The sequence below is a fragment of the Hemiscyllium ocellatum genome, chromosome 8 (genome assembly GCF_020745735.1).
Source record: "Hemiscyllium ocellatum isolate sHemOce1 chromosome 8, sHemOce1.pat.X.cur, whole genome shotgun sequence".
Lineage (NCBI taxonomy): Eukaryota > Metazoa > Chordata > Chondrichthyes > Orectolobiformes > Hemiscylliidae > Hemiscyllium > Hemiscyllium ocellatum.
The window spans coordinates 99910575-99934149 of NC_083408.1; the positions used below are offsets into that span (position 1 = coordinate 99910575).

Here is a 23575-nt window from a genome sequence, read left to right on the forward strand (position 1 = left end):
ATTTGTAAGGTAGAGCATCTCCCCCAAGACTATCACCAACCTGTACCATCCCATAAAACCTTGGGGTTTTTCCAATGTCGTTAGAAAGTTCTTCCTCACACAGTACGTAAGAATGTTACATAACTTCTTCCCACATTCCCACAGAGAGGACAAGTTTTGCAACCCCAGGAGAAGAAATGACTTCAACTCCCAGGATTTCCTTCTGCTCCCTTACTATGGCACTCCAGTGTCTCTGAATCTCGTAATATGACTAATAGCAGTGAGTAAGGGTGCCTGTACCTGGAGATGCTTCTCTCTTGAATTTAGCTAGCCTCTCTGGTGCCATATGAGCCTTGCCTAAAATCTTCAATTGCATGGCCTGTGCTTTGTTACATATTGAGATTTTCTTTACATTTTCCCAAATATCTTTCCAGGTTTCCAATGACATATCCTCTCCTAGTTCCCGATTCCAAGTCCCACAGAGTCTCTCCATATCTCCTAAGGCATGTCCTTTCTGAAAATGGTACAAAGTATTAACTGAAACAGCACCCGTGCACTGTAGCACTCCTTTAGAATTAGAATCCCTACAGTGTGGAAATAGGCCCTTCGGCCCAACAAATCCACACTGACCCTCTGAAGAGTAACCCACCCAGACCCATTCCCCTACCATCTTACTTTACATTTCTCCTGACTATTGCACCTAACCAACACACCACTGAATTCTATGGGCAATTTAGCTTGGCCTATTCACCTAACCTGCACATCTTTGGATCGTGGGAAGAAGCCAGAGCACCCAGAGGAAACCCACGCAGATACAGGGAGAATGTGCAAACTCCATACAGACAGTCACCTGAGGATGGAATTGAACCTGGTTCCCTGGCACAGTGAGGCAGCAGTGCTAACCACTGAGCCACTGAACTGCCCTGTCTTAATTGTAAGGCTGAGCCAGGAACATGGTCCTCCTCTGTGTATAATCCCTTATTTGAAAGTACTGGAAGAGGTCCCTATTAGACAATCCTTACTTCTGATTTAGTTGACTAAATGACATCAAGATCTCCCCCTCAAATAAATCTCCCAAACAAGAGATTCCCTTATTATCCCATGCCTTAAAGCCGGACTTCCCCCTTGCTCCGGGTCTGAATCTTGGGACTCTCGCCAACAGGGTAAACAGCGAGGTCTTAAGCCAATTGCCCTCGTCTTGCCTCATTATCCTCCAGGCTTTCACCATAGACAAAATGAAGGGGCTGTTATGCAGCTCAGTCACGAATTTCATCTTATCCATAAATAATAGATTAACTCGGGAACATCTCGACTGAGAGGCTTCAACATTAAACCAAATTGACCCTGAATCCTCCTGTACCCAGTCACCCACATATGCTAACAGGGCGTTTATTTGATGTGTCTTCAAGTCTGGAAGGTCCACCCCCACCTCACCCTGTGGGAGCTGCAATTTGGTAAATTTAATTAGAGGGCGCCTGCGACACCAAGTGAAGGACCCAAGCCAACCATTGAGCCTCCGTAACATTTGTCTGGGTAGCAACAACAGGAGTATTCTCATGCGTTACAACATACAAGGGAGAAAATTCATTTTAATCAGGGCTATTCGGCCTAACCACGATAACGGTAATCCTTCCCACTGCTGCAAATCCTGCTTTATCCTCTCCAGTAATTGTGCATAGTTAGCTTTATACAGCTGGTGGAAGGCAGGGGTAATAAAAATTCCAGATACAAAAAACCTTTTAGCAACCATCTAAACAGGAACTGCATTCCATCCTTCAGATCAGGCTCCTCCACTAATCCGCCCCCCCCACTGGCGCAGCTTCCAATTTTGTGAAGTTGATTCTATCTCCCTAAAAACTCCCAAATTGTTTAATTTTTTTGTATCAATCGGGGTACAGATTTCTCTGGATTGGCCAAAAACAAGAACACAACATCAGCGGATAAGGTGATTTTATGCTCCCCCATTCCCATCTTTGGCGCCACTATTTTAGGGTCCCTCTGATAGCCTTGGCTAACGGCTCAATTACCAAGGTAAGTAACAGTGGTGACAGAGGACATTCCAGTCAGCTACCTCTCCCAATCTGACCTAGTACAGTTTGGGATGACCGCCACCTTAGGATCATTATACAACACTGCCACCCACCTAGCAAAAGCTCCCCCAGACCAAAGCAGTCTCCGACTCCAAACAGGTACGGCCATTCTATCTGGTCAAAAGCCTTTTCCTCATCTAGGCTGACCACCAAACCTGGGATCAATCTTTGCTGGCATACTTGCACTATGTTCAGTACCCTCCTGATGTTGTTGGAAGGGCTACACGGCCCTTAACAAAACCTATCTGATCTTTTATAATATCGGATGATACCTTTCCAACCTCAGGGCCAGCACCTTTGACAGAATTTTAAAGTCTGCACTTAACTATGAAATTGGTCTGTTTGAAGCACATTCTTCGGAGTCTTCCCCCTTCTTTTTGACAACTGTGTTTGGGTCCCTAATGCCCTGGACAGGGTACAATCTTGGGAAATAGGGGGCTAATAGCCACCGAGTGGGGGTAAGGGGACTCTAGGAAGTCTGGGGCCGTACCGTTGAAGAAGAAAACATAGTCTGAGTGTGTAAAAAAGGTTTCCAACAGCCCTTATCGTGAGAGTAATCATGATTAATCCAGACAAAGGTGGCACCAATGGGACACGAGGCTTCCTTAACTCCTCTGTTTTGAGGAAGGGCAAAGACACGGCCATCTGCTGTAAGGTGGGTATGATTGACTTTTCCACATAGGAGCTGTTCCCCTCTTTTGAAGGGAATACAAAAGGATCTGTCGCAATGGCAATTTACGCCCCACATGTCCTGGGTAGGTCCACGCTTGTGACAGTGGCAGGAGCGAAAAAAGCAAGGGGTTTTTTCATGCAGAGGGACAGTTCTGATCATCCCCATCCATGACCAGTGAAGCATCTTTCATATCCCAGGTGGTTACTGGGGAGTTTTCCTCTTTTGCCTTCCCACCATATGTCCCCCTTCGGCCAATCCCTGCCTGTGTGGTCAGAAGGTTGGGGAAGATGCATGCAATCTGTCATGGGGTCCTGTGCAGGCTCATACTGAAGAATTATTCTTTGGGACCATGGCAAACTGTTATTGGTCAGAGTGCACTGATAGTGTAGGCCACGATCACTGAGGGAAAATGGAGAAGAGAGAGTACACTTCATTGGGCCAAGGGAAGCAAGCAACAGTGCCAACGCCATACAGTTGTTGCTAGACCTGGTAGAAATAATTGCTGACTGCGTATTCCTGGATAGTCAGTACCAATTATTCCAGAGAGGGGAGGGCCCTGTGGGACTGAGTCATGGACATGGGGGGAGGGATGTTCCTTGCAGGAGGAGTTATTTTCCAGTCCCTCCTAAAGCACTTTCCGTCATACATTAGGTGATAGTCTTTCCCTTCCAGGAGATCCCTTCTGCAGGTGAAGTCAAACTTACAGCCCCAATGCCAACACGGGAGTTGCCACAGATTTCTTTGGCCCAGGATCAAGTTGTGATCTGTTTGGGCAAGCAGCCCATTACAGTAATTGATTCCATATCCCAAATGGGTTCCCTTGCTTATTGGTACAAACGAGAATCTCTCCCCTGCACAAATGATGGGCCTGGTTACATCGACCCCGCCTGCAAATCTTGACCCTCCCTTCGGGAAGCCGGTTGGAGAGAAGTAGACATATCCCTGCTAAGCCCATCATAATGCTAATCTCCCTTGACAACCCCATCCCCTCACCTTACCAAAGGCAAGTGCAGAGGCACGCAGTGTATTGATAGCAGGGCCGGCAATACAGAGGTACAGATTAAAGTGTTTTTTAAAAAAATCAGTCTTTCTTAGTCTTTTCCCTCCTTTTTCTCTTGGTTGTCAACCACTGTTTACAGTCGCTCAGGTGAATCCAGCGATCCTTTCCTTTCACCTTCACTGTGGTGGGCGTTTGGAACAACACCTGGAATGGTTCTTTCCAGTGGGGTCCCAGCTTCAGCATTTCCCAGTCTCAGATTAGGACCCAGTCGCCAGTTTCTACTCCTTCCTGGTCACTGCCGTGATTGGGTGGTGGTGGGGGATGGGGAGGTGTGGTGATTGGGGATGGTTTGGTAGTTTCTTTCACCTGTGAGTGGAGGGACTTTACAGACATCATTAGTTGTTTGAAATAGCACTGCATTTCATCGCCCATTACTTGCAGATTAATTTGGGGTGGTGGGGCCTGGTTGCTGTTCCATGGAGTTCGTCCAGTGTGACCGTATATTATTTCAGCTGCTGTGAGACTGGTACCAGTTTGGGGAGTAATGCGCATGTGGTATAGGGTGAGGGGGCAGGACCTTTAGCCAATTCAATCCTGTTTCTAGAGTGAGTTTAGCAAGTTTGTCCTTCAGAATTCCGTTTGCATGTTCCACCATTCTTGCTGCCTTCGGATGATATGCATAATGGAACTGTTGGTCAGTGTTGAGAATGGTACACAGTTTTTGGTTTACCTTTCCAATAAAATGTGGTCCATTACCCAATGTTAGTCGTTGAGGTATCCAAAATGGGGAATTGTTTCTTTCAGGAAAACTTGGGTCACTGTAGATGCTTTGTTATTGATTGTTGGGAAACATCTATCCATTTGATGAATGTATCTATGATAATGAGGCAATATTTATCGCATTGTACTCGTGATAATTCTCTGAAGTCCAGTTGTAAAGTGTTGAAGGGGCCACTTGGGATTGGAGTTCTTCCTTTGGTACATTGGATCGGTTTTCCTGGGTTAACCCTTTGGCATATAAGACAATGCCTGGTCCTTTGCTCAATTGCCTTATTTAGGTGTGTGCTCCACCATATTCGTAATAAGGGCGCACACATTCCCTCCTTTCCCAAGTAAGTGTCTGTGTGTAGATTGTCAATGAGTAAAGGTAGAAGGGTCTCTGGAATGCATGTTTGTCCAGCCAGGGTATGCCAGAGACCCGTGACAGGGGATTATATACAACAATGTTTTTGCCACATATCCTTTTCTGAAGTTGTAAAATGGTGGACATGTCTGGACCTCCTTTGACACGGAGAACTGGCACAGCATGTGCACCCGTGTCTGCTACCCAGGGATGTGAGGCTGTGGTCTGCTTGGCTGCCAAGTCGGCCCTTGTGTTCTCGTCAGGAACAGCACTACCGTTGTGAAGGCATTTGATTATGGCTAGCTTTTCGGGGAGAAGAATGAATCGCAAGAGGTTTAAATATACACAGTGTTGGAGATGGGAGTGCCAGCGGAAGTGCAGTACTATCTCTGAGCCCACAGGGTCTCAACGTCATTGGCTACACAGAAGGCATAATGAGAGATTGGCAGCTTTGTCCATAGCCAAAATGCAGGCATGCTTAAGGGCAAAACATTATGCTTTCTGTGCAGAGACAGCAGAACGCAATGCTGCCAACTCTATAGTCTCAGAGTCAGGGACAACAGCATAACCGGAGAGGAGTTTGCCATCCGTAGGAACTGAAGCAGAGCCAGCAACTTAAAACATAAGGTCAGGGGTGGCCAGGGGCACGTCAGTTAGATCTTGACAAAGGCTGGTCAAGAAGTGATTTAGTTCTGGACATGAATGAGGAGGTTTGGAGAGTTCTTCGGGAGGATGAAAGTAGCAAGATTAATGGTCAGGCAGTAATCAAAGGTCAAGTGAGGGTTGTGACGTAGGGCTATCTCATATTTGCTAAGGTGAGCCTGTGTCAGGTATTGTGTCTGGTGAGGTGGCAGGAGGTCTGTGATCATATGGGAAGGGTACACAGTGACAGGCTGCTGAAGGGTCAGGTTCACTGCGGCGGTGACCATGTGGTAAATGGCAGGCAGAATCTGGGTGCAGGGGTGGGTGTGGTGGTAATCCCGAGGGTGACCGAGTCGAGTTCGGCTGATAAGTAAACCGTGGATCTCGTGCTGCTGCCTTGAGTCTGTGCGAGGATGGCAGATGTGCAGCCATCAGCAATGGCCACATAGAGGTAAAAGGGTTGGTCATATAAAGGTCACCCCAGTGCTGGTGGGGAAGAAATGGCAACCTTTAAGGATTCAAATGCATTTAATTGTTGAGGTTGCATTGGGGGAGGCCAGTGGATTTTTGTAAGGCAAACGGCATTCGGGATCCATTGTCTGCAGAAATTAAATAATCCAAGAAATTTCCGTATCTGTTTGGGCGTTCCCGGGGTAGAGGTTAGAGTGATAGGATGCACTCGGTCCTAGTAATTAAATCTTTCCATTTTCACAAAATATTAGGCTTCCACACTTCCGTCTCTGCTTTTGGATACTTATCTAGATCTCAAGATCCCCCCAATGGATATTGTTCATTTCCCAACAATTTGTTTAGTCAAGCACACAATTTACGATAATTTAACTCATCACGCGGATTATCACAACAAATTTTTCCTAAGGGGGTCGAAAGACCCAATTTATCAAATGTCTGTCCCATTTGTCTAAAGGTACTTTAACCATTATAGATTTAACAATGATACACACAAATCAATTCCCATTTAAACACAGAATTCAAACCCCAATTAAACGCAGAGAGCTCAAACCTCAGTACAGCGGGGAGGACTTGAACCTCAAATTAACCCACTAAGGGGACTCGAACCCCAGTACCACACAGAGGACTCAAACATCAAGTACACCCCCCCCCAAAGGGACTCAAACCCCAGTACTGTGCAGAGGACTCGAACCTCAATTACATCCCCCCAAAGGGACTCGAACACCAGTACCGCGCAAAGGATTCAAACCTCAATTACACGTCCCCAGGGGACTCAAACCCCAGTAACACTCAGAGGACTCGAACCTCAATTACATCCCCCCCCAGGGACTTGTGCCCCAGTACCACGTAGAGGACATGAACCTCTGTTTGTCAGCGTGCTTACAAAACTGTGTCTCTCGACTGAACTAATTACCGTTCAAGGAATCCGTAGAATAGAGTGCGATTGAATGAGGGGATCATCTCCAGCACACAGGAATATCAAGAGGGACCAAAATCTTACGTTGTGGGCCCATCTGTCTTGAGACACCAATATTCCGGGTGGCTGCTGACACCGTCTGCTCGCAACTATTCATTTGGATCCTGCCAACTACGCCAATATTGTCATCCTGTTCCCTGTTGAAGCAAACACTTGGAGACATAGAATTGTTACACCTTCCTTTATTCAAGTCCCCAAAGAGAGAGAGAACAATCACCCATGTGCACAGTACATGGATTCCTGGTCTTCTTTTGAACTGTTTGTTAATGAACTATATAGTCATCTTATAGGGGGGAGCATACATCTTAATTGGGTGACCATTACAATCAGCAAGTGTCAATAGTAGAGATTAAGCTTCAACTGTTATACAATAAATGTTCTTAACCTTGTTAACCTGAATCATATAATGGATACTTTCTCCCCGTTAACTGACCTTACATACTGAATGCTTCCAATATTGTTAAATGGCTCTACATAATGACTGCTTTTCCACCTTGTTGACCCACTACCCTTGCCTCCAGCAGCTCATTGTTAACTGTAAGGTTTTTTTTGTCTTTTACTCTTTTTTTTCCCATAAATGAAGCATCCTTCACCATTGATCCTGCTCCCTCAGAGGCAGCTCTCAGGGTGAACTGCAAGTTCTTATCTGATCTGAGTCATGTTTCAACTGAACATCTTGTTTCACAGAACTCAGAACTTAACTCTTTCTCAGTATGGCCAAATTTCCTCTGAACTCTGTCTACCAGTTCGCTGACAATGCCACTGTCATAGCCTGGATATCAAAAAATGATGAGATAGAATACAGGAAAGAGATAGAGTACTTGGTGACGTGGTGCAAAGATAACAATCTCTCCCTCGGTGTCTGAAAAACTAAAGAGCTGATCATTGACTTCAGGAAGCAAGGAGCAGGGGATTCTCCCATCTACGTCGATGGAGCTAAGGCAGCGATGGTCGAGAGCATTTAGTTTCTAGGACAGACTATCACTAACATTCTGTCCTGGACCAACCATGTTGATGTGACAGTCAAGAAGGCACAATGCCCCTATATCCTCAGGAGGCTAGTAAAATTCAACGTGCCCATAAGGAGGCTCACCAACTTTTATAGATGGACCACAGAAAGCATTCCATCTGGATTCACCATGGCTTGGCACGGCAACTGGTCTGCCCAGAAACTACAGGAAGTTGTGTACACAGCTCAGCCATACCGCAAGGCAATCTCCCATCCATGGACTCCATCTACACTTCTTGATGCTACAGAAAGGCAGCCAACATCATCAAAGACCCCTCTCAACTCAGTTATAATCTCTTCCAACCTCTTCAGTCAGTCTAAACACACATACCCACAGGTTCGAGAACAACTTCTTCCCCACTGCTATCAGATGTCTGAGTGGACCGTGCAAATTTCAAATCTAACATTGATCTTGCTTTTTGTGCACCTTCCTTGCAGCCCTAACTTTGTATTCCTCGCTCTGTTCAATCACTCTATGATCTTTGTATGGTATGAGCTGCTTGCACTGCACACAAAACAGTACTAGATAAACGTGACAATAATAGATCAAATCCCAAGTCTCTGGACAGTGACCAAATTCTGAGCAGAGAAGTCACTTTGGGAGTCTTCTGTCAGATTTAGAGACCACAGGTTTTACCCAATGGAGTTGGTTTGAGTGATCAGCACCTCAATATTGGACAACTGGCTTGGGAGAGAATGCTAGCATTGGACCTCTTTTCTTGGATGATTAAGAAGATCTTGCAAAGACATCACTCATGGTGCTTGTGTAGTGCTTTAAGGTGTCTTTTGTACCCCAAGCCTCTGAAACATATAGCAGCGTGACGATCGCTGCTGACCTTTGTCTTGAGTTTGAGATCTTGGTCTAAGTTATCTAACACTGGCTGCATTCCACAAGAACTTGCTCCATTGTCCCAGCAGGATCGGCACCTTATTATTCTGTAGAGAATTGGCTCCAAAGTACATTTTTGGCATCTGCATGAGAACTGAAAAGATGCTTTCTCCAAAACCTTCCATAAGGTCACCAAAGAAGAATGTGATACAATGGAGCAGTATGTGGTCCCATGTGGTGTTATAAATCATGCAGCAGTAACATGAAAAATATTTAAATACGAAACAACTCAGAGTCTAGAAATTTTGTGATTTTGAATGTAATGGCCAGAATTTTGCAGTTAGTGTCAAGTGAACAGTGTAAGATGGTCATTACACAGAACTTGCCCACAGACTCTTTGTGACATTTGCAATAGAACTTGTAATCATAAATCTGAACAGAGCAACTTCCCACTGCAGGGAACCGGAATTGTGCGAATAGAGACCATGGCTGCACATCTCACACCAGCCAGACTAACGGACTCTTTCTGAGACACAAATTTGATTCAGGAAATATAAACCAACTAATATAGATTAGAATAGTTACTTTAATGAAAGAAAGACATATTTAAATGGTGCTTTTCATGACTGCCAGATGTCTCAAAGTGCACTACAGCCAACGAATCATTGTCACTGTTTGGATGTAAGTAAGACAGTCAAGTTGCACAAACAAACATACTCTAACAAAAAGCAATATGAAAATCATCAGATAATTTTTTTTTCCTGATACTGATTGAGAGATAAATATTGGCCAGGTCTCTGGATATTAGTCTTCTGTTCTGTGAGATAGCACCATGAAATCTTTTACATGAAGCTGACTAGTCTGATGGGGCCTTGTTTTAACATTTTATGTGAGAGGTGGCACCTTTAACAATACAGCACTCCTACAGTACCTAATGAAGGGCCTATGCCCGAAACATCAATTCCCCTGCTCCTCGGATGCTGCCTGACCTGCTGTGCTTTTCCAGCACCACACTCGACTCCCACACTATAGCACTGTACTGTCAGACTTAGCGAGCTTAGAGAAGGTTTGAAGCTCAAATTGAGGTTCTGGATGTAAGTTAGCTCGCTGAGCTGGAAGGTTCGTTTTCAGATATTTCATCACCACACTAGGTAACATCATCAGAGAGCCTCCAGTGAAGCGCTGGTGTTATGTCCTGCTTTCTATTATGTGTTTAGGTTTCCTTGGGCTTGTGGTGTCATTTCCTGTGTTGGTGATATAATTTCCTGTTCTTTTTCTCAGAGGGTGGTAGATGGGGTCCAAATTGATGTGTTTGTTGATAGTGTTCTGGTTGAAATGACGTTTCTAGGAATTCTTATGTGTGTCACTGTTTGGCTTGTCCTAGGATGGATGTGCTGTCCCAGTCAAAGTGGTGTCCTTCCTCATCCATTTGTAAGGATACATAATTCTGTGATTTTCTACCTGGTGCCATTTACCTTGTGGTCAAAAGTGGAGGGGGAAATTAGGAGGCTGAAGGAATCATCAAACCACCACAGTCTGCAGAATGGACAGCACCCATCATACCAACTGTGAAGCCCGATGGCTCCGTTTGCCTTTGTGGGATTTTTAACAAACAGTAAACCATTTCTCGCTGCTGGACAAATACTCAATCCCTCTGGAGATTTATGACATATGCCCACCTGCAATTGTGACTGGATTAGAAGTTCCAGACGTACAGCACAATTAATACCCATAAGGGTTTATATCAATATATAAGTCTGCCATTTAGGGTATCATCAGTCCGTGCTCTTTTCCAGCTGACCATAGAGAACATTTTACAAGGGTTGCTCTAGGTTGTCATTTATCTGAATGGTGTGCTAATAACCAGAAACCAATAAAGAGCACTTGGAGAACTTGGGCATAGTGCTTAAACGTTTCTCCCAGGCAGGCATCAGACTTAGAAGGGGAAAATGTGTATTCCAGGCACTCCAAGTTGCAGAGCTGACAAAACTGTGTTTCACCCACTGGAAGAGAAAGTGAGGGCAACCAAAGGAGCCCCAGCTCTCATGTCTGTACGGGAATTTCGATCTTTTCTTGGGTTAGTGAATTATTACAGAAAATTCAGTTGTAGCCTGCCCCTGATCTTAGCACCCTTTCACCACTATCGAAAATGGGTCAGCCTTGGAAATGATTATGTAGCCAAGTAGCCTTTAGGGAAGTGACAAAGTAGCTATTGTCATCTAAGATGTTGGCCCACTACAATCTGAAGTGAGAGGTGGTGCTGATATGCAATGCCTTCCCATATGGTATTAGGGTGGTGTTGGATCATTAGTGGCCCAATGGAGAGGAACGCCCAACAGCGTATGCTTTCCAGACTTTGGCTGATGCTAAACGCCAATATGCCCAGATAGAGAAGGAAGATTTGGCTGTCATCTTTGATGTGAGAATGTTCCACCGGGACCTTTTATGGACAGGAATTTGTCATTGTAACAGATCATAAACCTTTGCTAGGGCTACTGAAGGAAGACAAGGTAGCTCCAATAAAATTCAACATTGGACCCTTATTGTCTGTGTGCGCAAGTACAAGTTAGAATACCATCCAGGAAGCCAAGTGGCTAATGTGGATGCCATGAGCCACTTCCGACTAATAAACACTCCACCAGTGGTGCCTTCCCTTGAAGAGTCCATTCTGGTTTTAAACTTCCTGGATCCCCTTCCAGTCATCGCTGACAATTTCCGACTGTGAACATAAAAGGATCCTGTCCTAGCAAAACTAAAACAGCTGGTGGTAATGCGAGAGACAGAAAGGCCATCGCAACCAGGCCTGAAACCTTTCTGGACCTGGGGAGGCCAGATTATAGTAGAGGATGGCACAGTGGTTCAGTGGTAAGCACTGCTGCCTCACAGTGCCAGGGACCTGGGATTGATTCCAGCCTCAGGCAACTGACTGTTTGGAGTTTGCATATTCTCCCTGTGTCTGCATGGAATTCCTCCAGATGCTCAGATTTCCCCCACAATGCGGGTTTGGTGAATTGGCCATGCTAAATTGCTCATAGTGTTCAAGGATGTGTACGTTAGGTGCATTAGTCTGGGATAAATATAGGATAATAGGATAGAGGAATGGGTCTGGGTTGGCTACTCTTCAGAGGGTCAGTGTGGGCTAGTTGGGCCAAAGGACCTGTTTCCACACTGTAGCGATTCTATGAGGATGTTATATTACTGTGGGCAGCAAGGGTGACTGTTTGAGTACAGGTTGCTCAGGGTCATCCAGAGATCTCCAAGGTGAAGATGCTACCAGAGAGCATAGATGTGTTGGTTGGGCATTGCCCAGAGTGCCAACAAGGACAAAAATTGCCACCAGCCGCAGCCTCACATTTGTGAGAATAGCCAGGAAAACCCTGGACCCAGTTACAAGTCGACTATGCTGATCCTTTCATGGGTTTAATGTTCCTAATTATTGTGGATGCCCATTCAAAGTGGTTGGATGTGCATGTTCAGCAAACTCAGGGATGACAACTGAGAAGCTGTGAGCATTGTTCACAATACGCAGACTCTCAGATAGATTGGTCATGGAGAATGGAACATCATATACCAGCAGGGAACTTGAATATTTGCTGAAGCTGAATAACATTCCGTACATAAGGACAGCTCCACATCATCTATTCTCCAAATGGTGGAAAGAGTGGTCCAAACACTGAAGGCAGGCTTGAAGAAGCAGCCTACAGCGAGACTTGATACCAAACTGTCTCGGTTTCTGTTCGATGATAGGATCGCCCCACATACGATAACAGGGATAGCTCAAGTAGAGACGCTCATAGGGAGAAGACTCTGCACCAGATATTCCCAGAGCTGGGGGGGAGGGTGAAAGCGGCAGCTGGAACACCAGTGTCAGCCACATGCCACCTATAAGTGAGAGGGACAATTTAATTCAGTTTGGTGACAGAACCACGGCAATGGCCCTGTATGTGTACGAGGTGAGGTTGATGTGAGGTCAAGTCCTGTCATTTACAAATTTCAGATAGGTGATACAAATATGTGGATCACCTGAAAGCTGTTTCCTCACAAATGGGGAAGGAGCAAAATGTACCTGACCCCTCAGAACTGCCAGAAGGCCTGTCAAATACTCTAGGTTCTCCCCTTCCGTCTAGTCTCGAGGCAACTTTGGAGTCCAAGATGCAGCCTCAATACTGTTAACGCTGGAAGAAGGGGAGGAAACTCTCCCGAGACACTCTGGATGTGAAAGACAGACCACAGTCAGGTACATGCTGCCTTTGTCAGAGTCTGAATCAGAGAACCAAACCTGGGCTGAAAATGTCTCAGGAAAAGCTACAAAAGAAAGACCGGACTGAGAGGGGGAGGGATGTAGTGATTGGAATCAGCTGGATCTTGTTATCTATGAGGTCCTTGATTGGGGGTGTTAACCCAGGCCAAACAGGGGGCACGGCTGACCAGTATTAACAGGGGATTTAGGGGTCCTCCCCCTTTCTCTCGGGGATCTGGGTGGAGGGTACCCTGCAACTGCAGATTGCAGTGGTTCACGGACTCCCAGCCCAGCTGCTTGTTCTGTGCTGCTGTGGAGTCCATGGACCATGTATATATTGGGTGTGGGTGTTTGTACTCCCTTTTTGATTTTCTAAAAAAACTTTCTTCTCTGTTTTTGGTTACACTTCAGTCCCATGCTCCTAATCTTCAGGCACCCAGTACTGAGGGGGGAGGGCAGGCCTGAAGACCTCCTCGTGGGTCTGGCCAAACTGGCCATAAACAGATCCAGGCAGCGGGCCGTGGAGGGAGTCGTTAGGGCTGACTGCCTGCCCCTCTTCTGCGGTTATGTTAGAGCCCGTGTGTCTCTGGAGAAGGAGCACGCGGTGTCCATCAAAACCCTGTTCAGGGAAAGGTGGGCACTGCAGGGAGTGGAGTGCATTATCTCCCCCTCCAATTCTATTTTGATCTAATCCCCTTCCTCTTCACTGTTTGATCACACAGCATTGCCCTTTGATGTGAAGGGCACGGCTTGTCACTGGCCACTTGGGTGTTTCCTTCTTCCTGGTGGTGGAAATTGAATAAAGATTCGTGCACCTTGTGTCTTTCACTGTGTCTCACATCTGCACACAAATGATATGAGTGCTGGGGGAAAAATAAGCACTACTGCAGTTAGGCAGTAGTGTGGGAGTAAAATGAAAAAAAGGAGTGTGCACACAACAAAACGAACAGGAGTATCAGACATCTCATTCACTCTGAGAGCTGGCTTTGAGGGAGCTGGATTAGTGTGAAGGACTCTCCACAGGTAAATAAAGGGTGACTTGGTGATGGGATACCAGCCCCTGGGGAGCCATTTCAATCCCCTTTCCACTTTTAACAGCAATAAAAAAAAGAGAAAAAAAGGGAAAAAAACAAAGACAAAAATTAACAGGGGATCTAAACACGCCTGCGGCTGGGGAAAATATAAATACGACCGCTGTTAGGCAGTAGTGTGGGGAGCTGGGAAAAAAAATTAACTGGGGATCTACACACCCCTGAGCTGTTCAGGGAGATGTGGGCTCCCAGGGAGTAGAATGTTTTATTTCACCCTCCAAATCTGTTTTGATTTAATCCTTTCCCTTCCCATCACTGTTTGATCATGCAGCATTGCCCTTTGATGTGAAGGGCACTGCTTGTCACTAGCCACTCGGGTGTTTCCTTTCTTCCGGGTGGTGGAAAATGAATAAAGTTTTTTGTACTCGTTCATTCGCTGTGTCTTACACCTACACACACATACATTTGCTATTTAAAGGTAGCGTGGGTTAATATAAAAAAAGAAAAACACAAGGAAAAAAAGGAAAAAAAAACATAGAAAAGGGGATGTAGCATTTGCTCAGAGAAAAAAAAATTGACAGGGGGTCTAGCATCTCCTCAGTTCAGGGGACTGACTCCGAGTTGAGCTGCTCACAGCCAGTGTGCTGTGCACAAGTAAATAAAGAGTGATTTGGTGATGGGATATTGGTCTCTGAGCAGACATTTCATCTTTCCATGTGTTTCAATAGTGTTTCTGTGAACAAGATGTTCCGTAGGATAGCACAGACTGTAGGATTTTCCAACCTTAAATTTGTTTTGCACTTTCTGCCTGGGTTAAGTTAAAAATCACACAACACCAGATTATAGACCAACAGGTTTCTGCTCTTCCACATCATGCTTGGGATTACGCTTTAATAGCAATGAATGCTAATCATCCCATTGTTATTTGTACTGGAAAATCCAATATTTATCTGACTGCACCCCACCCCCCTCTCCAATTATAGAGTCATAGAGTCATACAGTACAGAAACAGACCCTTCGGTCCAACCCATCCACACTGACCACATATCCCAATCTGACCTAGTCCCACTTACCAGTACTTGGCCCCATATCCCTTCTCATTCATATACCCATCCACGTGCCTTTTAAATGTTGTCATTGTTACATCTTCAGCGTGACAAAGTTACCTGTCAGGTTCTTTTTAAATATTTCCCCTCTCACTTTAAACCTATGCCCTTTAGTTTCAGACTACCGCACACCAGGAAGAATGCCTTGACTGAGTTTTTTGAAGAAGTAACAAAGAGGACTAATGAGGCCAGAGCAGATGATCTATGTGGGCTTCGGTAAGGTGTTAGACAAAGTTCCCCATGGGTGACTGATTAGCAAGGTTAGATCTAGTGGAATACAGGGAGAACTAGCCATTTGAATTACAGAACTGGGTCAAAGGTAGAAGACAGAGGGTGGTGGTGGAGGGTTGCTTTTCAGGCTGGAGGCTTGCGACCAGTGGAGTGCCACAAGGATTGGTGCTGAGACCACTACTTTTCATCATTTGTATAAATGATTTGTATGTGAACATAAGAGGTATAGTTAGTAAGTTTGCAGATGACTTCAAAATTGGAGATAGTAATGGACAACAAAGAAGATTGTCTCAGATTACAATGGAATCTTGATCAGATGGGCCAATGGGCTGAGGAGTGGCAGATGGATTTAATTTAGATAAATGTGAGGTGCTGCATTTTGGAAAAGTAAATCAGAGCAGGACTTATACTCTTAATGGTAAGGTCCTATGGAGTGTTACTGAACAAAGAGACCTTGGAGTGCAGGTTCATAGTTCCTTGAAAGTAGAGTCACAAGTAGATAAGAAATGAAGAAGACATTTGGTATGCTTTCCTTTATTAGTCAGAGCATTGAGTGTAGGAGTTGGGAGGTCACTGGTGCGGCTATTCAGGACATTGGTTAGGCCACTTGTGGAATATTACATACAGTTCTGGTCTCATTCCTATCAGAAGAATGTTTGGAAACTTAAAAGGGTTCAGAAAAGAGTTAGAAGAATTTTGCCAGGGCGGGAGCATTTGAGCTGTAGGGAGACGCTGAATAGGCTGGAGCTGTTTTCCCTGGAGCATCAGAAACTGAGGGGTGACATTCTAGGATTTTATAAAATCATGAGGGACATGAATAGGATAAACAGACAAGGTCTTTTCCCTGGGAGGGAGGGGGGAGTCCAGAGGACATAGGTTCATGGTGAGAGGGGAAAATATAAAAGGTACTTGTGGATACTTGTGGGGGGGGAACAACTTACCAGGGGTAAGCAACGGAGCCTATCCCCGTGCTCAGAAGGGAAGGGTAGAGAAGAGCAGAGCAATAGTTATTGGAGACTCGATAGTTCGGGGCACAGATAGGCGGTTTTGTGGGGGCGAGAGAGACTCACGTTTGGTATGTTGCCTCCCAGGTGCAAGGGTACGTGATGCCTCTGATCGTGTTTTCCGGGTCCTTAAGGGGGAGGGGGAGCAGCCCGAAGTCGTGGTCCACATTGGCACCAACGATATAGGTAGGAAGAGGGGTGAGGATATTAGGCAGGCTTTCAGGGAGGTAGGTTGGAAGCTCAGAGTTAGAACAAACAGAGTTGTTGTCTCTGGTTTGTTACCCGTGCCACATGATACAGAGTCGAGGATTAGGGAGAGAGAGCAGTTAAATGCGGGGCTACAGGGATGGTGCAGGAGGGAGGGATTCCAGTTTCTGGATAACTGGGGTTCATTCTGGGGAAGGTGGGACCTCTATAAACAGGATGGTCTACACCTGAACCTGAGGGGTACCAGTATCCTTGGGGGGAGGTTTGCTAGTGCTCTTTTGGGGGGTTTAAACTAACTCTGCAGGGGCATGGGAACCTAGACTATAGTTTTAGGGTGCAGGATCTGGAGTGTAGGGAGGTTAGGAACCAGGCATCAATCTCGAAGGACGGTTCCTGTAAACAGGAAGGTGGCTTGAAGTGTGTATACTTCAATGCGAGAAGTATACGAAATAAGGTAGGTGAACTTGCAGCATGGGTTGGTACCTGGGATTTCGATGTTGTGGCTATTACGGAGATATGGGTAGAACAGGGACAAGATTGGTTGTTGAGGTTCCAGGGTTTAAATGTTTTAGTAGGGTCAGAGGTGGGGGTAAAAGAGGGGGAGGTGTGGCATTGCTTGTATTACAGCAGTGGAAAGGACGATGGATGAAGACTCGCCATCTGAGGTAGTTTGGGCTGAGCTTAGAAATAGGAAAGGTGAGGTCACCCTGTTAGGAGTTTTCTACAGGCCTCCGAATAGTCCTAGAGACGAAGAAGAAAGGATTGCGAGAAGATTCAGGAGAAGAGTGAAAGTAATAGGGTGGTTGTTATGGGGGACTTTGACTTTCCAGATATTGACTGGGAAAGCTATAGCTCGAGTACGTTAGATGGGTCGGTGTTTGTCCAATGTGTGGAGGAGGGTTTCCTGACACAATATGTCGACAGGCCAACAAGAGGTGAGGCCATACTGGATTTGGTTCTGGGTAACGAACCAGGCCAGGTGTTAGAATTGGAGGTAGGTGAGCACTTTGGGGACAGTGACCACAATTCGGTGACTTTTACTCTAGTGATGGAGAGGGATAAGTGTGCACTACAGGACAAGAGTTATAGCTGGGGGCAGGGAAATTATGATGCAATAAGGCATGACTTAGGATGTGTGGCTTGGAAAAGTAGGCTTCAAGGGAAGGGTGCAATCGATATGTGGAGCTTGTTCAAGGAACAACTATTGAGTGTCCTTGATAAGTATGTACCTGTCAGGCAGGGAGGAAAGGGTCGTGTGAGGGAGCCGTGGTTTAATAAGGAATTGGAATCCCTTGTTAAAGGGAAGAGGGCGACCTATGTAAAGATGAGGCGTGAAGGTTCAATTGGGGCGATTGAGAGTTATAAGGTAGCCAGGAAGGATCTAAAGAGAGAGCTAAGAGCAGCAAGGAGGGGACATGAAAAGTCCTTGGTTGATAGGATTAGGGAAAATCCAAAGTCTTTCTATAGGTATGTCTGGAATAAAAGAATGACTAGGGTAGGAATAGGTCCCGTCAAGGATAGTAGTGGGAAATTGCGTGTGGAGGCTGAAGAAATTGGGGAGACACTGAATGAATACTTTTCGTCAGTATTCACTCAGGAACAGGACATTGTTGCTGATGTGAATATTGAGTCACAATTAATTAGAATGGATGGCTTTGAGATATGTAGGGAAGAGGTGTTGGAAATTCTGAAAAGGGTGAATGTAGATAAGTCCCCTGGGCCTGATGGCATTTATCCTAGGATTCTCTGGGAAGCAAGGGAGGAGATTGCAGAGCCATTGGCCTTGATTTTTATGTCCTCGTTGTCTACAGGAATAGTGCCAGAAGACTGGAGGATAGCAAATGTGGTTCCCTTGTTCAAGAAGGGGAGTAGGGATAACCCTAGTAACTATAGGCCAGGAAGTCTTACTTCTGTTGTGGGCAAAGTCTTAGAGAGAATTGTAAGGGATAGGATTTATGAACATCTGGATAGGAATAATGTGATTAAGGATAGTCAGCATGGTTTTGTGAAGGGCCGGTCGTGCCTCACGAACCTTATTGAATTCTTTGAGAAGGTGACTAAGGAGGTGGACGAGGGTAAAGCGGTAGATGTGGTGTATATGGATTTTAGTAAGGCGTTTGATAAGGTTCCCCATGGTAGGCTACTGCAAAAAATACGGAGGTATGGCATTGACGGGGAGTTGGAGGTTTGGATTAGGAATTGGCTGGCTGGAAGGAGACAGAGGGTAGTAGTTGATGGTAAAGGTTCATCTTGGAGTGCAGTTACCAGCGGTGTTCCATAAGGATCTGTTTTGGGACCATTGCTGTTTGTCATTTTTATAAATGACCTGGAGGAGGGGCGAGAAGGTTGGGTGAGCAAGTTTGCGGATGATACGAAAGTCGGTGGAGTTGTTGACAGCGAGGAAGGATGTGGCAGGTTACAGCGGGATATAGATAAGCTGCAGAGCTGGGCAGAAAGGTGGCAAATGGAGTTCAATGTCGCTAAGTGTGAAGTGATTCACTTTGGTAAGAGTAACAAGCAGATGGAATACTGGGCTAATGGTCGGATACTTGGTAGTGTGGATGAGCAGAGGGATCTTGGTGTCCATGTACACAGATCTCTGAAAGTTGCCACCCAGGTAAATAGTGCTGTGAAGAAGGCATATGGTGTACTAGCTTTTATTGGTAGAGGAATTGAATTCGGGAGTCCTGAGGTCATGTTGCAGTTGTATAAGACTCTGGTGGGGCCGCATCTGGAGTATTGCGTGCAGTTTTGGTTGCCATACCATAGGAAGGATGTGGAGGCACTGGAACGGGTGCAGAGGAGGTTTACCAGGATGTTGCCTGGTATGGTAGGAAGATCGTATGAGGAAAGGCTGAGGCACTTGGGGCTATTTTCATTGGAGAAAAGAAGGCTTAGGGGTGACTTGATAGAGGTGTACAAGATGATTAGGGGTTTAGATAGGGTTGACCATGAGACCTTTTTCCACGTATGGAGTCAGCTATTACGAGGGGACATAGCTTTAAATTAAGGGGTGGTAGATATAGGATAGATGTTAGGGGTAGATTCTTCACTCAGCGAGTCGTGAGTTCATGGAATGCCCTGCCAGTAACAGTGGTGGAGTCTCCCTCTTTATGGGCATTTAAACGGGCATTGGATAGACATATGGAGGAAAGTGGGCTAGTGTAGGTTAGGTGGGCTTGGATCGGCGCAACATCGAGGGCCGAAGGGCCTGTACTGTGCTGTATTTTTCTATGTTCTATGTTCTATGTACCTAAGGGGCAAACCTATTCATGCAGGGGGCGGTGCCCGAGGGAATGGTGGAGGTTGGTACAATTGCAACATTTAAAAGGCATCTGGATGGATATGTGAATAAGAAAGTATTTAGAGGGATATGGGCCAAGTGCTGACAAATGGATCTAGTTTAGGTTAGGATATCTGGTCAGCATGGACAAGTTAGACCGAAGGGTCTGTTTCTGTGCTGTATATCTCTATGACTAGACCATACCCCTCATGATTTTATAAACCTCTATATGGTCACCTGTGGATGAAATGAGGAAATTCAGGTTAATGTTGCAAACAGCAATTTCTCACCTGATATATTTTAGTTGTGCAATCATTAACGCAAGATACGAATGACACCTTGCTAACCATGTCCTACTGTGAACGATGTGAGAAGTAGAATAGATAAACTTCCCCAGCACCAACATTGATTTTTGACACAGTCCAGAGCTTCCCAAGTCTCCCTTCAGGTTTGCAAAGCCCAAAGTGAGAACTATTTGAGCCTAACTTCATTGGAAAGATGAAAAGCTACAATGGGGCTGTCTGAGCTTCCTGGCATCTCTCTCTACAATGCAATGTGGAGCCATTAACATTCTCCACCACTTCCGCACTCATGGCCTATAAAAGGTGAATTAATTGTCCCCCAGACTTCCATCCATTTAAAGGAATAAAGTCATACAATTGTTCCAAATATCCTGTTTAAATTGGTGGTGGTTTCATAGCAAAAATAGAGTGTGTTGGTATGTTTCCATAAACCATTTTCAGTTAATTTTAATTTAAAACAAATTCAGATCCCATGAGCTAACAAATAAAAGCAGTGACTTATCAGGCTCTTCAGTTTAAACATACTGAAGGTCTCAAACTTTCCAGGAAGACTAAGAACGAAGCTCTAAACTGCCAAGATCCACAAGCTGGTTGTGGGAACTCACGCCAGTTAGTGCTGTGTAATTTAAACCAGCTGTCAGCGACACAGAGCCTCCATTTGCATTTCTAAATGTACTTTGAGAGTGAAGTGCTCATTTTTAGCATTCCTTGTCCAATTGGCTTAACACTGAATTAGAAGGGAGCTTGAACGAAACTAAGCGCTGATCATTTCGAGACCAGTACTTTCAAGATAAAGGGGACAACGTGTGTGGAAAGGGCCATCAGCTTTTTGCAAGTTCAAATCCAGCAGCCACATAAATCTCGAAGGAGCTTATCAGAGAGAACAGGGAAATACAAGCAATTTTGCAGAACATCAGACCTCTGGATTTTTGATTCTACTTTTCAGAAATATAAACACTTAGAAGATATCAGGTTGGTATAATGCATAAACTTATAATAGATGTCTGAAAACACTTCATTATCCAGGTGAACACAATTATTTCAGAAGATTTTAAGTGTAATTTACTCTATAAAGTAGAATATTTAATTGAATATTAATGGGTAACACATGCAAAAATTAATTGACTGATTGATTAATCAATGTCAAACTCTCAGTCATCCCATCATATAACATTTTAATCTTAATGACCACAGGGTTATCAGACATTTTGAATGTTGCATTTAATGTATTTTGAATTACTAAATTACTTGCATTGACCTTGATGTAAAGCAGGCATCATTGTAACAAGCAAAATAAAATAGCGTGGATGCCGGAAATCTGAGATAAAAACGGTGTTTGAAAAAGCAATTGATCTAGTATGTGAGAGAGAAAGATGGAATAAATGCTTTAATGATTGTTCTGCAGAACACAGTCTGACGATCAGTTCTGAAGAAGTCACGTTTAACTTGAAATGTTAACCCTGTTTCTCTGTCAATTGATGTCAGACCTGTTGTGTTTTTCCGATATTTTCTGTTCTAAACTAATGTTATATTTGGTTGCACATTGCTAATGAACAAAAAGTATGTTAATTCTCCACAGCCATAACTTATCTTAGTGCTTCTTTCCTCAACCTAGGAAACTGTAATGAAATCATTCAAGGGTTTTTCCAGAACCACTTTGGAATCCTAAAAAATCCAATCATTGAATGCTCTGTGGGATATAACTAGCCTTGGAAGTCAAACCTTTGCCCACAAGAGGGAGTGATCCATCATTGAAACTGCTTCTTTTACTGACCCTCTGAGAACTCAGCCATCAAGAGGCTGTTGTTCCATGACAATGATATCACTGTAATGAATTAGTTCAGTTTGATATGCTTTTTTAAATCTGGTGTTAGTTTGGAACTGTTGGTTTTATTCTTTTTAAATGATCATTATAATTCTATCTTTCCTTCTTGAACTAACCTCCTTGTATAATTTCCAGGATCACGTTTCTGGCTGTATTTGGAACATTAGTTATTTTCAAGTTCTTTGGCACTATCTTTGGATTTAATGAGCCATGAAAAATTCCACTGCAAGTCCAGTTAAATGAATGTTTACCAACTCCAGGTTTTTAAATGACTTCTTATAACTAATCTCTGTGCTTTTCTAGCTTTTAAAGTGGCAGGGCAGTGGTACAAAACATATCTCCTCCCACTTCTAAACAATTTTGTCTCACATTACAAACTTGGGTTGAGAGTTGTCAATAATGCTATGTTGCATTAATGTTAGGATTGGCTAATCCATCAGCACTGGCAGTGACATTGTGGGCATAGGTTTGTCAGTATCTTGAGAGCTGCAACAAGTTTCATCTGATTTACCTGGGAATCACATTTTAAAGAACATTCATTGATGGAGTACCTGTAATGTAGAACAAGTCCCAGTGTGTTTCAAAGAGCCCTTAGCAGATAGAAAGTAGAGAGCTGAACCATGAAAAAAGGATGATCAGTCCAATTGTTGTGTGATTCTATGAAAGTGTTAAAGGAAGAGAAAGAGGAGCTCAGCGAGAATATTTTGGCATATGAGACCTGAACATCTGAAAACATGGTTGCCAGTGATCAATGTAACACTGGTAATGTTAGAAAGCCAGAGCTGAAGTAATGCAGAGTTGTAGAGCTGGAGGAAATTACAGGGACATAGAACATTACAGTACACTACAAGCCCTTCGGCCCTTGATGTTGCACCGACCTGTGTAACCAATCTGAACCCCACCTAACCTACACTATTCCATTCTTGTTCATATGTCTATCCAATGACTTTAAATGCCCTTATAGTTGATAAGTCGAGTGCTGTTGCAGGCAGTGCGTTCCATGCTCCTACTACTCTTTGAGTAAAGATAATAGAACATAGAAAGCAGTGGGACTGGTAGAGGTGGTAGATCGTTATAAAAGGCTTTGTGTGTGAGAAGAAGTTGGAGACATTTAAGAACCTGGTGACATTGCTGTGATGTGTGTGTGAGAGCGATGTGCTGTAGGATAGGGTACAGTGAGTGCAGTACATGTTGCTTGCCAGGAGCACATTGGAATAGTTAAGTCTGGATTTTGTTTTCAATGTTTTAACTTCTTTTAAATTGATTCATTTTATGAGAGTGCTGGTATCTAGATGTGATTGGAGAAACAAAAATTCAACTGTTCACTCCATTATCTTAGCTGGAATTTCTTGCTACAAGCCACAGTGAAATTTGAATGTGTCCAAATTAACTTGGTTCAATGCATTCTAATAAAATTGTTTTCGGAAAGAAAGGCTTCAATGTATGCAGTCTCTCTCATATTTTACTCAGTGCAATGAAAGCCAGTTAATTGCAACCAATGTTCATAGAATCCCTACCTTGTGAAAGCAGACCATACCAACCCTCTGAAGAGCA

General features: G+C 44.4%; 1 protein-coding gene across 2 annotated transcripts in view; it reads left to right on the forward strand.

Annotated features, from left to right (window-relative positions):
- The first annotated feature begins 20877 nt into the window (after positions 1–20877).
- Positions 20878–23575, forward strand: part of fbln5 (fibulin 5) — a 93032-nt gene continuing 90334 nt past the window's right edge. For both annotated transcript variants that reach the window (XM_060829385.1, XM_060829386.1), the window contains exon 1: positions 20878–21168. The gene's annotated coding sequence lies outside the window, so the exon portion shown is untranslated. The remainder of the gene's footprint in view (positions 21169–23575) is intronic.